This window comes from Aplidium turbinatum, chromosome 5, assembly GCF_918807975.1.
Source record: "Aplidium turbinatum chromosome 5, kaAplTurb1.1, whole genome shotgun sequence".
Classification (NCBI taxonomy): domain Eukaryota; kingdom Metazoa; phylum Chordata; class Ascidiacea; order Aplousobranchia; family Polyclinidae; genus Aplidium; species Aplidium turbinatum.
In genome coordinates, this window is record NC_137476.1 from 30,910,066 (window position 1) to 30,925,482 (window position 15,417).

Below are 15,417 nucleotides of genomic sequence, written 5' to 3' on the forward strand. Positions count from 1 at the left end.
GACACGGTTTAGCAATCTTAGACTAGCCTACAGATGTAAAAGAAACATAAATGAGTGCACTTGTGACCAGCCATATATATAATACATCACAGTATCATTTGCAACACCCGCTGAATTTCACAAAAACAACTTTTGAATCATTTTGCGAACACTTTCCACAGGTAGGATTCTGAAACTTGGAACATGTAAATGTCGTTGCATTGTCACAGCCTCTTCTATAGCATTTCCTGCGTTTTCTTGACCCAGGTGGCATGACAATAGTTGTGTTGTTTTGTAGTTGGTGGCATAAACATTCAATGAGCTCGAGTGTAAAGTCTCTTCGTGATATATGGTTACCAGTCGACTTTATAAAAAGGGCACATGCGTTGATTGCCGCTATATCGAGGTAGGTAGCCTACCCCATACAGCTAATGGCCACCTCCTGGAAACTGATCGCGTACTGTACAAACAAGCCATTTGATCAAAAACGTCGACGCCGACTTTGTTCTCATTGTAGAAACCCATCACACATGCCTTTTTGGCAGTCGTGGTGGTGTCCACATCTGGCGTAGAATGTATGGTGGATAACAGACAGACTGTTTTTTTAGCTTTTGGTTAGTACTTTACATAGGTACAAAAGTGTGTGAAATGTAAACGTAAAAACCTTGCTGTTGATGTGTTGCAAATCAAAGACTTGCTGTTGCGTCATAATGAGTGAGTTTCGACAGGTAGCTATTGATAGAAAAAGAGATTTAGATTTAAAATAAGGTTATTAAGCCAATACAGTGCAAAATGCTTTCTGTTGTCCTATAGGACACCGTGGTAATTCGAGAGTGTAAAATCAACAATGCGATATAAATTTTTGAACAAATATCCTTGGAATTCGGACAACACGGTAACATTATGTCAACTAAATTTTGTTAAAAGTCAAGGAATTTCAGAACAAAAGCTCTTAATCCGAAGCGGCAATTGTAGATTAAAGAAGACCCGGTGTCTTATAGGACACCTTGGTAATTCTAGAGTTAAGGCGTCGTAACCTGCTTGGTTTACCACTTCCGGTGGTGAGAGTAAAGCTTCTGTTGTAAACGAGCTCCATGATCATGCGGACCATGTGCCTGTCCGGGAGCAGGCGGAGGAGTTTGCAGGTGAGACCTTGATGCCATACGGTGTCGTATGCAGCTGTGAGGTCAGGAAACACAGCACCAGTCTTCTTCTTTGCCTCAAAGCAGTCTTCGATGTCTTGAGTCATGAGAGTGACTTGGTCTACAGTAGATCTTCCATGTCGAAAACCAGCTTGCTCTCGGGGCAAGAGTGGGTCTATAATTGGTTCGACTCGGGTGTAGATAAGACGTTCGAAGATTTTAAACGGGATGCAGAGAAGAGATATAGGTCGATAGCTTTTTGGATCCTCTTGTGGCTTATGAGGCTTAGGGATTGCGACTACTTTGGCTCGTCTCCAAATTTTGGGGATCTTGAGTTGGCATAAGCAGGAAGACAGGAATTTGCGAAGCCAAGACTTCATGGCGGTGCCAGCATGGAGTACAAGTTCGGGGCAGATGTTATCGGGACCAGGAGCCTTACGGGTCTTAGTTGATTGTACGGCAACGGAGAACTCATCCGATGTAAATTCACCAGAGATGCTTTCCTTGTCTGGTGTTGGGATTATCCAGAGATCAGACGTTTCCCTCTTTACAAGTTTGGAGAACTTACGGTCGCCTGTTTTGTAGGTCCCATTTTTCACTAGTTCTGATGCGATCTTATTGGCAGTGACGGGGCATTGGCGGGAAGGGCATGCTGAACGGCCCGTAAGGTTGTTGACAGTACCGGTACTCCATGCTATCCGGCTAGAGTGTGTAAAGTCGATAGTGTTGACGGTGTTTTTCCATCGCTCTAACCTCCGTGAATCTAGCCGATCGAGCAGTCTTGTTGCGGCTGAGATAGAGGCAGCACCTGGTGAGGCACGAACATAAGAGCGGTATAAAGTTCCGCACTCTGAATCCCAGCACGGCGTGTAGTTCTTTCGGCGGCCGCGAGGGATAGCTTGTTTAGCTGCGGATTTGATAGCACGGCAAAAGTCTTGGTAGGCCTCATCCACATTGGCGGTAGAAGGTGATGGTAGTTCCGCCGCGTTTTGATTGGTTATGAGGCTGTAGCGATTCCAATTGGCCTTTCTAAAATTCCATCGCTTCAGTGGGGCACTTGGATGGGAGAGACAAGCTTAGGGGCAGTGATAAGCGAAGGTCGGTGTTGGGAACGTTGGAACTTCTCTAGCACACGTCTGTCAGGAAGAGAACTGTCTGTGTCCATTCTTGCAAAGGCCAGGTCAAGATTTGTGCCCGTTCCCAAGCGTCCGGACCAGAAGCTGGCTGGATCTTTTGGGTTGTAAAGGAGAGCGAGGTTGTTGTTCGCTGCCCAAGCAGCCAGGTATTCTCTGTCGCTGTTGATGTTCTTGTAACCCTAGTCGGTGTGCTGGCAGTTATAGTAACCAGCATAGATACTGGGTGAGGGGAATGCGGGTATAGATAATGGGTTCAGGCGTGAGAATGGTGGCTTGTATACATTGATGATGTTGTAATTTTCAATGCTCAAACAAACCCATTCTATTTCCTCATTGACGGAGGAGTTTGCAAACGTCCAGTTCAAGCTCTCATGGACGAATGTGGCACGGTCATGTTTCCTGCTTTGGGTAGACCCAGCTAGTGAGTAGTGTGGAATTACTAGCTTGTCTGCAGAAGTGCAGTGGGTCTCCTGGAGGAGGATGACAAGAGCTCGGTTCTTATGAGCAAGCTGCTCGATCACACCAATCTTGCTGGATGTGATGCCCTTAGCGTTCAGCTGTAAGATGGTGAGATGACGGTACTTGTCGACAGTGGGACTGCCGCGCTCTGAAAAGAGCGGTTCTCGTGGGGTCTTGTGCTAAGCTCTCCGGATCGAGGTTCGGTTTTGACAGTCTTCCTTTCGCATTTTTATGATGCTACTTACAGGGGGGACCAATTAAAGGTGACTGTTCTTCCCCCCCATTGACGCACTTATGACGATTGATGACATTGACAAAATTATGTTATGAGCTAGGCCTATATGTCGGTACACAGGATCAAAATTCAGTAAGATATATGCTGATTTAATGTTTTTCTATAAATTTTATCAAAAATTAATAGAATTTTTGCGACCGTTACAAAGAATTTCTCCCTTTTTTCATTTGTAATCAATATTAATTTGTTATAATCACTGTCATTGCAAAACGGTGAGTGCTGATAGAATGCCGACTAACGTTTGCATTTGCGTTTGCAAGTGAAGTATTGATCAACAATCCGCTGTCTCAAAAGAATTAAATTGAACATAGCCTTATTAAAAAAAAGTAATTCATTTATATAAATTTTTTTAATTAGGGAACCAAACCTTTGTGCGATGTCCTTTGAAATTTTAAACGACGCACCAGTTTGTTGCGACGTAGCCTAGCCTACAGTTTGAGAAGCACGGTAATTTACAAATAAAGCACAACCAATTTTTAAATTTCGTAAATTATTATCAATCATGTTGCAAACTCGGAAACTTTCACTGACCCCATGAAATCGCTTCGCGGACCTCGGGTTGAGAACATAGCGTATCATTCGCTTAAGTTTGACTAATAAACTGTTCGTTGCTATTTTTCTACAACAATCATCAGCTCAACTGTAACGCCAAACTGAATAAGAACTCTGCTGAAACTGCTGGAAATGATGAATTCAGTGTATCACAGACGCATGCTCTCGCATTGCAGTGTTTTTGCTTTATAGCCTATTTAGGTAGGGCAATTTATGACATATTATACCCTTACCCTAAAAAATGGCAACAAAAGTTTTTTCAACTGATTTGATTAGTATTGGGTGTCAGTATTAACATATTCAAAATTTTAAGGAATCCAACTTCCGGAAAGTGGTTATTTTCAAAATGCCTTCCAAGATGGCTGTCAAACCATTAAAATAACAGTAAATTGACCATAACTCGGTCATCATATGACCAAAGCATGTAGTTTTGGTGTCTATATCTAGGTTTTTATACCCTGTGAAGTCAATGAGACTATTCTCAGAATTGTTGAATTATCTGATAACCTATAAATTCAATATGGCAATCCAAGATGCCTGTCAAAAAAATAAAATAACAGTAAATTGACCATAACTCGGTCATCATATGACCAAAACATGTAGTTTTGGTGTCTATATCTAGGTTTTTATACCCTGTGAAGTCAATGAGGCTATTCTCAGAATTGTTGAATTATCTGATAGCCTATAAATTCAATATGGTAATCCAAGATGGCTGCCAAAAAAATAAAATAACAGTAAATTGACCATAACTCGGTCATCATATGACCAAAACATGTAGTTTTGGTGTCTATATCTAGGTTTTTACACCCTGTGAAGTCAATGAGAATATTCTCAGAATTTTTGAATTATCTGATAGCCTATAAATTCAATATGGCAATCCAAGATGGCTGCCAAAAAATAAATAACAGTAAATTGACCATAACTCGGTCATCATATGACCAAAACATGTAGTTTTGGTGTCAATATCTAGGTTTTTATACCCTGTGAAGTCAATGAGACCATTCTCAGCATTGTTGAATTATCTGATAGCCTATAAATTCAATAATGCTATCCAAATGGCTGCCAAAACAATTAAAAATGAACAATAGCAATGTATTGGATATTGAAAAGCCCGTTAAATTTCTATATATATTTGGGTAAACTCATCATCGGCATACGAGCAGGTCTTTTCCAGGCTAGATTGGAGGGCAGGAAGTCATCAGCCACTCGACAGTCTCGTCGTCCAGGGTCCTCAGCCAGGGCCGTTGACAGGATTTCTCGGGCCCGGTACCAATTTATTTTCGGGCCCCTTTCATCGACAATGTTATGAATATAAAGCTTGCTGTTAAAATGAGAATGACACATGCCGTTCAAAGTAGCAAATTAAGAGAAATAGATCAAACCCGATATGCCAAAAGCATGGTTGTTTAACAAATCTTGCGCAATCTTAAAATTTCCGGAACCGCGAAACTTACTATCTTTATTTAGCGGTTGCTTTTTTGAACTTTTATTTTGTCATATGGCGCTAGAGTATTACTTCCCGATTCCAATGATGTTTCACTGGTCATTCCAGGCTCACCAGAAGAGAATTCACAGCAAAGTTAGGTCAGAAAGTTTTCAATTTGATTTGGGAAAGGTTTTTGGGCTTAAGTCAAACATTTGATGATTGCTGCAATCTAAAAAGCGGTTTTGGTTTAATAATGTTTAGTCCAGAAATAGGGATAGCAATCTTCTTACCTGTGCTGTTTCAGTTTTTGAGTTTAAACAAACATTAGCTTGTTTATTTGGAAATTCGTGTTTCGGGTTATATTTCACTAAATATTCGTGGTTAGGGAAATCACTGTACTGGACTAAACTAAATTTTTATTTTACTTTTTGGTGGCTAAAGTTGCTATTTTACCACCAGAGAGCTAAATTGGGCCCGGTACCCAGTACTTTACCATTTGACGGCTAAAGTGGCTGTTTTAACCTCTGATGGTAGTTCTTTTAGAGCCGATTATATTAAGATCTTAATAATGTTTGAAGTCGCGGGGAATCTTTTAAATCCGGGCCCCTTAAATATTCCGGGCCCGGGTCCAAAAGTACCACCTAGACCCCCCTGTCAACGCCCCTGTCCTCAGCAGTCCATGTGCATCGTGTGGAGGCCGGTGGGTTGGGCAGTGGTTAATGACATGGTCCGCGGTCTGTTCTGTGGCACCACACTCGCATTCTGATGGAGGAGCCAGGCCCCACTTGTGCATGTCCGAACGAAAGTGGCCGACGCCAGTTCGCAGGCGGTTAAGCCTGACCCACGCAAGCTTTGCGAGAGACATCCCCGGTGGACGGGGATCGGCGTCGGGTATGAAGTCACGGAGCGTCGAGGTGTGGTTTTGCCACTCCGTGTTCCACAATGTGGTTCGTGTCCAGTGTTCCGCACTTAACCCAAGTTCTTCTGCGTTCTTAAGCAGTTGTTGTGCGGCAGGCACAAAGGGGCGTCTCGATTTCAGTCGCTGCTTTGTAGGTGGTGGTCGCTTGAGTGTTACGTGGAGGGGATGGTCGGGGTTCAGGGCGCGGCGAGCGAGAGAAATCGTGGCTCGTTCACGACGTAGCTCAGCAGGTTGGATGCCTGCTAGGATGGGTAGGTAGTCCGTCGGGGTGGGACGCAGGCATCCAGTCACAGTACGCAGGGCGTCGTTGATGGTGGTGTCAATCTGGTGGGTGTGAGAACTACGGCACCAGACTGGTGCGAAGTAGGCTACTCAGCGGTGGAATGAACAAGGGCTAGGGTGGCTGTGCGAAGTGTTTTAGCACCAGCTCCCCAGCCGGAACCCGCCAGGGTAAACTAAGCCGGCATAAAGGGTTCATACGATGTGGCAGTGCCGGTCTTAGGGTATTTCGGGCCCTGTGCAGAATATACTTTGCGGGCCCCAATGACAATGATCCAATTCAGTAGCGTAGCTAGGTATTTTGAAAGGGGAAAGGGGATGGTTTGACGGTCGGCAGACGAAGCCTGACGGTGTGTTTGACGAAGGCGACACCTAGCGGCGGAGGGTCTGGGGGGCCTCCCCCAGACAATTTTGAAAAATTACTTTGAATTTGGGGCATTCTGAGAGCATGTTCAACAAAAGTTTGGGTATGAATAGTATGTAAAATTGGTGCTGTCCGGGGGCATAGCAAAAGGATAAGATCATGTTTTCTTTGGCATTTTTCGGAAATAAAGCTATGTCTCTTTGTTGAGTCTGGATGCAACCTATTTCGTCCCCTGAACAATTCGCACCCCGATTTCGTACCCTAACCCTGGTACGAAATAGGTTGAATCCTTAAACATTTCTAACGCTGACGTGATTGCATAGCACGAACAATTGTTGAGAGAATATAATTTCCAGCACATTCTAGGGCGCATCTAGAAAATGTTAATACTGTATCCGTTAGCTTCCATTTAAGCAGAAAAGCTTTGGATTTTTAGGTTGCTTCAACGTTTGATGACATTGAATCAGCATAATAACGGTGAATTCTTCGCTAAAAATGGATGGGAGTAGCCTACCTACTTCTACACTAATCAGCGCAATTTAGTTCAAGTGTTACATCACAATGTCTGGCTTTGATCTCCGAGTCATATTGATAAGGCAAGGTTGGTTACAAAATTAAATTATACGAGTAGGCTAAGTTGTGGTGTTAGTATTACAGTAAAAAAGAAAAGGCCCAGGAAAAATTTTATAAGTGAGAATGAATACGATGAACCTACAGTACTTGCTCTCCATCACGTTCGCTTACATGACACGCAAAAATAAACCTAAGGATAAAAGCCTAGTGAAACTTTGCACAGCAGAAAACAATAACGTTAGTGCAGAAGTTTTCCGACTCCTGCCCAGAGCATTGTGACGCAAGATAAGCCACACGACCTCGTTTGATGGAGGTTAATCAGTTATGTTGTGTATTGGGCGCTTTGACTCTTCAATGGTCTGGTCTGTTCGGTCTGATGAAGGCCAATCAGAGTGAGGAATTATCAACATAAAGTGATTAAGCATGACGATCAAAGTTAAATCTCGTGTGTCCGCCGTGATACTTAATTTGTCCGCTGAGGATAGCTGCTCAGACTGGACACGTTTGTCCGCTGTCAACGAAATCGAATTTTGACCTATTTCGTACCCTGAAAAGATCGAGAGAAATTTTGAAATGTTTGCGGCAACTCCGATCAGCGATTTCGGCTAAAAGTTGTTTTTTTCTCGATATTTTCAAGGTACGAAATGTTCAGGGGATGAAATAGGTTGTTTTTCTATGTTTTCTTGTTGCTAATTCCTTCACTTGTTGAGTTTTTCCATTGGTAATGACAAAATTACTGCATTTTTTGAGTAAATTGCGGGCCCCCTAATTTGCGGGCCCTGTGCGATCGCACGGTTCGCACACCCCAAAGACCGGCACTGGATGTGGTCATGTAGCCTACAGTAGACTGTTGACATAATCAGCGTAAAGAAAGCACATGGATCAAGTATTACTAAAGCTCATCGGTGTCACTCTCGATGTCATCGTCTGTAATTATGTGATTGCTGTATGGGTTGACACATGAACCAGTTTGGCATGGTCCACATCCAGCATGGCATGGTAGCCCATATCCCCGGCAACTACAGTGAGGTGGACACGATTCGCTATTGCACTGTATCATTTTCAGTACGTTGTCCGGGGCAGCTTTCATGTCCGTCATGATTGGAACCATCTGATTGTTGTCTATTTTCCTTCCCCAGTCTAGAGCATCTATACTATTGTCAGTAGCCTACCCATCCAGACCATAATCTGGTAGTAAACTCTGAGGCAGTGGAATTTGGTAGAGGATGATGTAGGTGGCAAACGTTCAGGGTGAACAAAGGACTTGGATGTTGCAATTTTCTTGACCAATGTATTGCAGTGCTGTGTTTCCAGGTTACTACTGCCATCGTTGCCAAACATAACGGTCATAGCTTTGTTTCCAAGATCCTTAATCAAACAGGTGATCTCTCCATACAGGAAGTGATGAAGCACGAGCTCAGTACATGCCCACCCACCTTGTTTGAAGCTAGACATTTTTTCTGAGAAGCCGATAAGCCTCAAATAGCTACCGCCAACACAGAACATGCCAGCAGTGTGACGTCAGGCGATTATGAAGTAGTGAAAAAATCTGCCCCGAAAGCCGATCACTACGTTCTTGATGGAGAGTTCTTGTTGCATCGAGTGCCATGGAAAGCTGGAAACAGATATGGGTCCATTGCACAGTTGTATGCAGATTTTACCATTCGTCATTATTGCTTAGCAACGGTGGTCTTTGATGGATATGGTGGTCTATCGAAAGACAATACCCATCAAAGACGCGGCATGAACGTCCACCGGGCTGTTCACTTTACTGCAGACACCAAGTTCATTGGAAAGAAGGAGCAGTTCTTGTCTCGAGCTTCCAACAAGGAAGGAATATTTTTTCTGATTTCTGCTCAACTGAGGAATAGAAGCTGCAATGTAATCAACTCACCAGGTGATGCAGATGTTGACATCGTCAAGACGGCAGATGGGCAGTCCTCATCGACATAGTACGACTTTAATTGGTGAAGACACGGACCTTTTAATATTGTTACTACACTATGCTGACACTGACCCAGACATTAAAGACCTTTACTTCCGCTCCGACAAAGCTTACTCAACCAAGATACACGACATCAACAAACTGAAGGCAATCATCGGACCATACATAGGCCTAATGCTCACAGCTCCTCCTCATTCATACATTCACCGGTTGTGATTCAACGTCAAGGCAGTGCCGGTCTTAGGGTATTTCGGGCCCTGTGCGGAATATGCTTTTTGGGGCCCCAATGACAATGATCCAATTCAGTAGCGTAGCTAGGTACTTTGAAAGGGGAGGGGCGGTGGTGGTGGCGTGATCGCTGAAGGCGACAACCAGCGGCGGGGGTCTGGGGGCCTCCCCCAGAAAATTTTGAAAAATTACTTTGAATTTGGTGCATTCTGAGAGCATGTTCAATAAAAATTTAGGTATGAATATTACTGTAAAATGGTGCTGTCCGGTGGCATAGCAAAAGGATAAGATCATGCTTTCTTTGGCATTTTTCGGAAATAAAGCTATGTCTCTATGTTGAGTCTGGATGCAACCTATTTCGCCCCATGAAAAATTCGTACCCCGATTTCGTACCCTGAAATCGTGTAACAAAATTAAATTTCGACCTATTTCGTCCCCTGAAAAGATCGAGAAATTATGAACTGTTTGCGGCAACTCCGATCAGCGAATTCGGCTATGTCGTGTTTTTTTTCTCGATCTTTTCAGGGTACGAAATGTTCAGGGGACGAAATAGATTGAATTCGTTGAGTCTCTATCTTTTCTTGTTGCAAATTCCTTTGTTGAATTCACTTGTTGAATTTTTCCATTGAAAATGACAAAATTACTGCATTTTCTGAGTAAATTACGGGCCCCCTAATTTGCGGGCCCTGTGCGATCGCACGGTTTGCACACCCCAAAGACCGACACTGGTCACGGATATTTGGTATCGGGAAGTAGACGGCTTTCAGGAAACTAGTGAAAGGTCAAGCAATAATCAAAGAATGTGCAAATTGTTTCATCCTCCCAAATCAGACAGACCACGTCATTAAGGATCTTGGAAACAAAGCTATGACCGTTATGTTTGGCAACGATGGCAGTAGTAACTTGGAAACACAGCGCTGCAATACATTGGTCAAGAAAATTGCAACATCCAAGTCCTTTGTTCACCCTGAACGTTTGCCACATACTGTACATCATCCTCTACCAAATTCCACTGCCTCAGAGTTTAGCCTAGCCTACTACCAGATTATGGTCTGGATGGGTAGGCTACTGACAATGGTATGGATGCTCTAGACTGGGGATGGAAAGTAGAGAATAATCGAATGGTTCCAATCATGACGGACATGAAAGCTGCCCGGGACGCGAATTTTTTCCCCACGAACTTTTTGTCTCATTGATTCTAGTCACTCTAAAAGTAAGATTTTCCGAAAGTGTTTTGAGAGATTGGTTGATTCAGACTGCGAAATAACTATTTTCCAATGAAATTCTGCAATGATAATAAAATATAAGCTTTCCCTAACCCTACTTGTTTTGAAAAGCTCTTGTGCACCGAAAAAATTAATTTAAAGAAAAAAAATTTTGACTTCGACGGGCGTCGAACCCTCGTTCTCACGAACACTACGCAGAGGATGAAACCATTCAACCAACCGTGCCAACGAGAAAATGTTGCATTCACACGGTTTTAATACAAACTTTTACCAAAATATGTAAATGAGACAGAAAGTACGTGGGAAAAAAATTTTTGCGCCCCGGACAACGTACTGAAAATGATACACTGCAATTGCGAATCTTGTCCACCTCACTGTAGTTGCCGGGGATATGGGCTACCATGCCATGCTGGATGTGGACCATGCCAAACTGGTTCATGTGTCAACCCATACAGCAATCACATAATTACAGATGATGACATCGAGAGTGACAGCGATGAGCTTTAGTAATACTTGATCCATGTGCTTTCTTTACGCTGATTATGTCAAGTTGTCAACAGTCTACTGTACATGACCACATCGTATGAACTCTTTATGCCTGCTTAGTTCACTCAAATATATATAGAAATTCGCCGGGTTTTTTAATAACCAATACATTGCTATTGTTCATTTTTAATTGTTTTGGCAGCCATCTTGGATTGCCATATTGAATTTATACGTTATCAGATAATTCAAAAATTCTGAGAATGGTCTCATTGACTTCACAGGGTATAAAAACCTAGATATAGAAACCAAAACTACATGTTTTGGTCATATGATGACCGAGTTATGGTCAATTTACTGTTATTTTAATGATTTGGCGGCCATCTTGGATTGCCATTTTGAAAATAACCACTTTCCGGAAGTTGGATCGCTTAAGATTTTGAATATGTTAATAGTGACACCCAATACTAATCAAATCAGTTGAAAAACCTTTTGTTGCAATTTTTTGGGGGTCAAACCATATATTGCCCTACCTAATTATAGACCAGGGGTGGCCAAACTGCGGCTCTCGAGCCGCATGCGGTTCTTTGAGCCTTTGATTGCGGCTCTTTAATGAATTCGCATTGATAAATTATACATGCATTTTCCCGGTCTTGACGAAATCTTATCCTCAACTGGAAGACGATGAGTGGATGCACGATCTCATGTTTCTCACTGACGTAATGCATCATTTACAAAGTTTAAACTTGGCACTGCAAGGCAAATATCGACTACCGGTATTCAACTTGTTTCAGACCTTTCTCAAAAAATGTTCAGTTTTCAAAATAAACTCAGATGTTTTCAAAGGGATTTACTTTCTAAAACATTCGATCACTTCCCTCATCTGACAAAGATAAATGTAGAAACAAAAGAGGAGAAAGTGGAAGAATACAAAGGCAAACTTCAAGAACTGTTTGGGGAATTTCAATCTATGTTTCAAGACTTGCAAATGCTAAAACCTTGTTTTTCCTTTTTTGTAAACCCGTTTGTGGTTGATGTGATCACCGATGGATGTCCGATTCCTGAACCATTTGTGAGTGAAAAATCTGTTGTGGAAATGGAACTGTTGGAAATGCAGAAAGATTTCGCTTTGAAAATGGTCCATAAATTTCTGAGTGGGTTACAGTTGAGTTCTGGAAACAAGTCCCAGAAGCAAAATACCCGAACCTAATAAAAAACCGCTATCCGGCTGACTTCTATTTTGAGCACAACATAGGCTACTGTTGTGAGTCATTTTATTCCGTGATGAAATTTGTAAAGTCAAAATACCGTTCAGTTTTGACAAATCAACACTTGAAGGTAGGCCTACTGCTCCGAAATGCTTTAACATCATATCAGCCTAATTTCAAACATCTTGCAGCCCAGGTGGAGACACATAGTATCAGTATCACCGCGCAGCACTAATATTAATCAATAGCTACACTTCGTTGTGAGTGAATAAATTCGTATTTTCTTATTGTGCTTGTGTTGTGGCTCTTTTAAAACTGGATTTTGTTTTATGCGGCTCGAACATGAATCAGGTCTGGCCACCCCTGTTATAGACTGTATGTAATTCTGTGCAATTTAACACATGCTTATATTCATTTCATAGATGAATAAAACCTCTATTACACCAAAGTTCTAAATTATAGTTAATAAGTTAGTTTTCTGCAAAAGATCAACCAGCTTAGAATTGTTGTCGTTTGGCTATAACAGCGCAGCTTTCATGCAAATTTGAGACACTAACAATGGCGGACGCCTTTTTTAAACTTCTTCAATCGAGATGCGAGAAGCGCAGTCTAGTTGTTATCAGGGGAGGATTTACCTATGGCGGTGGGGCGCCGCGGCGCCCCCTAAAATTCCAATTTATTTTTTTATGTCTGCATGCAAATTTCCTTTTTATGCTATACTTTTATTATTATTATTGTTGTGTTAGTCTCGAATGACCACAAAAACCTCAGTCATTGCTCACGTAGCAGTCCTTGCGTCGCCCAACGTCAGGTACGCGCCAGTGCTGCGTAATTACCATTGCGTGGCGTCTCAGGGCATAACATGTATTATGCCTTTACACTACATCCTCCGCCCAAGCATCGAGGTACTGTAAAGACACCATACAGAAACAGGTGTGTAACCACACATTGCAAATACAGTACAATAAACAGAATAAGTTTTCACACGGTTCATGGGAAGATAATAGGGTACGGTATTAAATAAGATCAGTTAAGCTTCTGTGAGCAAGTCTCATGTATACAAGTTAAACAATCATGAAACTTCGCGGAACGTTGTCAACTTTCCTATCGTGAGACACTTTCAAGGAAATATGGTAAATTACAACAATATGCACTATAGTAAGACACAACTATAGTCCTACATTATCTCCCCCCCAAAAAAACACAAGACGTATAGAACAAGACGTAAGCAGTTAATATGACAAGCGTTCAGGTGGTTTTGAGATCCTGCCGGATCTTGTTCTTGTAGATTGGACGTCGCTGGTCTCCGTATTTGCTTCGTTGTTAACTAAGTGATTGTCAATAGAATGAGAGATTTCACATTTCACGCTAGGCCTACTACTTATATCAAATTCACCAGCCTGTGGTATTTTTACCAATGCGCTGCGGTTTCTACGAACTGATGTTCCTTGATTGGTGTCTATGATGTATGACCGTTTGGCGTCATACTCGTTTCTCACGACCCCCTTCTGCGTGGCACTGCTGTCTCTAACAAACACCTCATCACCTGGATGGAGGGTGGGTAGCGGTCTCGCTCCATGGTGACGGTCAAAGTCTTTTTTTTGTTTTATTTGATCCTCAAGGTCAAGCTTACGGACAAGTGCAAAATCTGGCCAATTTGGCAGCAAGTTGTCGGGAAAACATGGAAGTTTTGTCCGGAGCTTGCGGCCCATCATCAACTCTGATGGAGAAAATCCATTCCTCAATGGCGTCGAACGATAAGCCAACATTGCCAAGTACGGGTCTTTACATTTGTCGAGTTGAGTGTAATCGACACATATGCGTAGTTTGCCGTTTTTCTTTGGGACGACGACCATCCCTGAACACCAATCCGTTGGTTCATTAACTTCCGATATGACACCATCTTTTACCATTTGATCAATTTCACCTTTAACTTTTGGAAGTAGAGGGATAGCGACTCTTCTCGCTACGTACACTTGGTAAGGTTCGGCATTGTCACAAATTTTTATGTTGTACTCCCCCTCGAGATATCCCAATTTTCCGAACAAGTATGGGAATGCCTTTTTGTATTTATCTGACTCTAGGTCGAGATTATCCACAAATTTAACTACATTTAATTCCTCTATGGCAGGTTTTCCGAGCAAGGCTCTGCTACCTGAATATGTAACATAAATTTTTTGCCATGCCGCACGTTTTTTGTAGGATACGTAGTGGTCGAAGTATCCGACAATGTTCAATGTTTGTCCATCGGGTCCCTCTAACCTTTGGTCAGGTTTTACCAATTGAAGCTTTTGGAAATCTTTAATTTAGGTTTTTGGTATAACTGTAACATCCGCTCCTGTATCTACTTTAAAATCAATGACGTCGTTATAAATTTTAATAGGCACGGTCCAATTACTCGTTGAAGACTCATTTATTTCACCTAAGTAAGACGTCTTTTCCTCTTCGTAACTAGTTACGACTTTATCAGCTGATATCGACTCGACTTCCTGGTATTTATTGCTGCGGCATTGTCTCAGCTGGACATTTTTCGTTTTCATAATGTTTATTTCTACCACATCGTTGGCAGCATTCTCGCTTCGGGAAGAACTTATTGCGACGTTTTCTTTCAACCCCGTCCACGTAGTCGAAATTTTTCTCCGCTCGATCTTGAAGTTCACCTTGTTGCTCTGCAATGCTTTCTGCGTGTCGTGCGGCGTCGATAGCTTTTTGTAAAGTTAACTCTGGGTCCATTTGCATGCGTTCGGACAGTGACTTATTTGTAATTCCTACGACGAGTCTGTCTCGTAGTAGCTGATCAGACATAGCGCCATACTGACACTTTTCTATCATGCCATAAAGAGAAGTAACATAGTCATTAAAGCGCTCGCATGGCAGTTGATCTCGGCGGTTGAATACTGCTCTTTCGAAAATTACGTTATTGCGCAGTTTGAAATGGTTGTTGAAGCGTTCCTAACTTCCTTGACTACGTCGTAGTTGATCGAATCGGCCTCTGATAACTTGAATGAAGAAAACACATCCTCGCCTTTGCTTCCTAGCAAATAGACTAGAGAGTTGACTTGCACTTTTTCAGGTTTCGACGCTAATTGGGATGCTTGCCTATATCGTTCGAATCTTTTAATCCACTGGCCCCACTCGTTATGTTGCCAGTTAAACGCATCTGGTAACATTATCTGATGCGACATTTCATCTCACTTCTGACA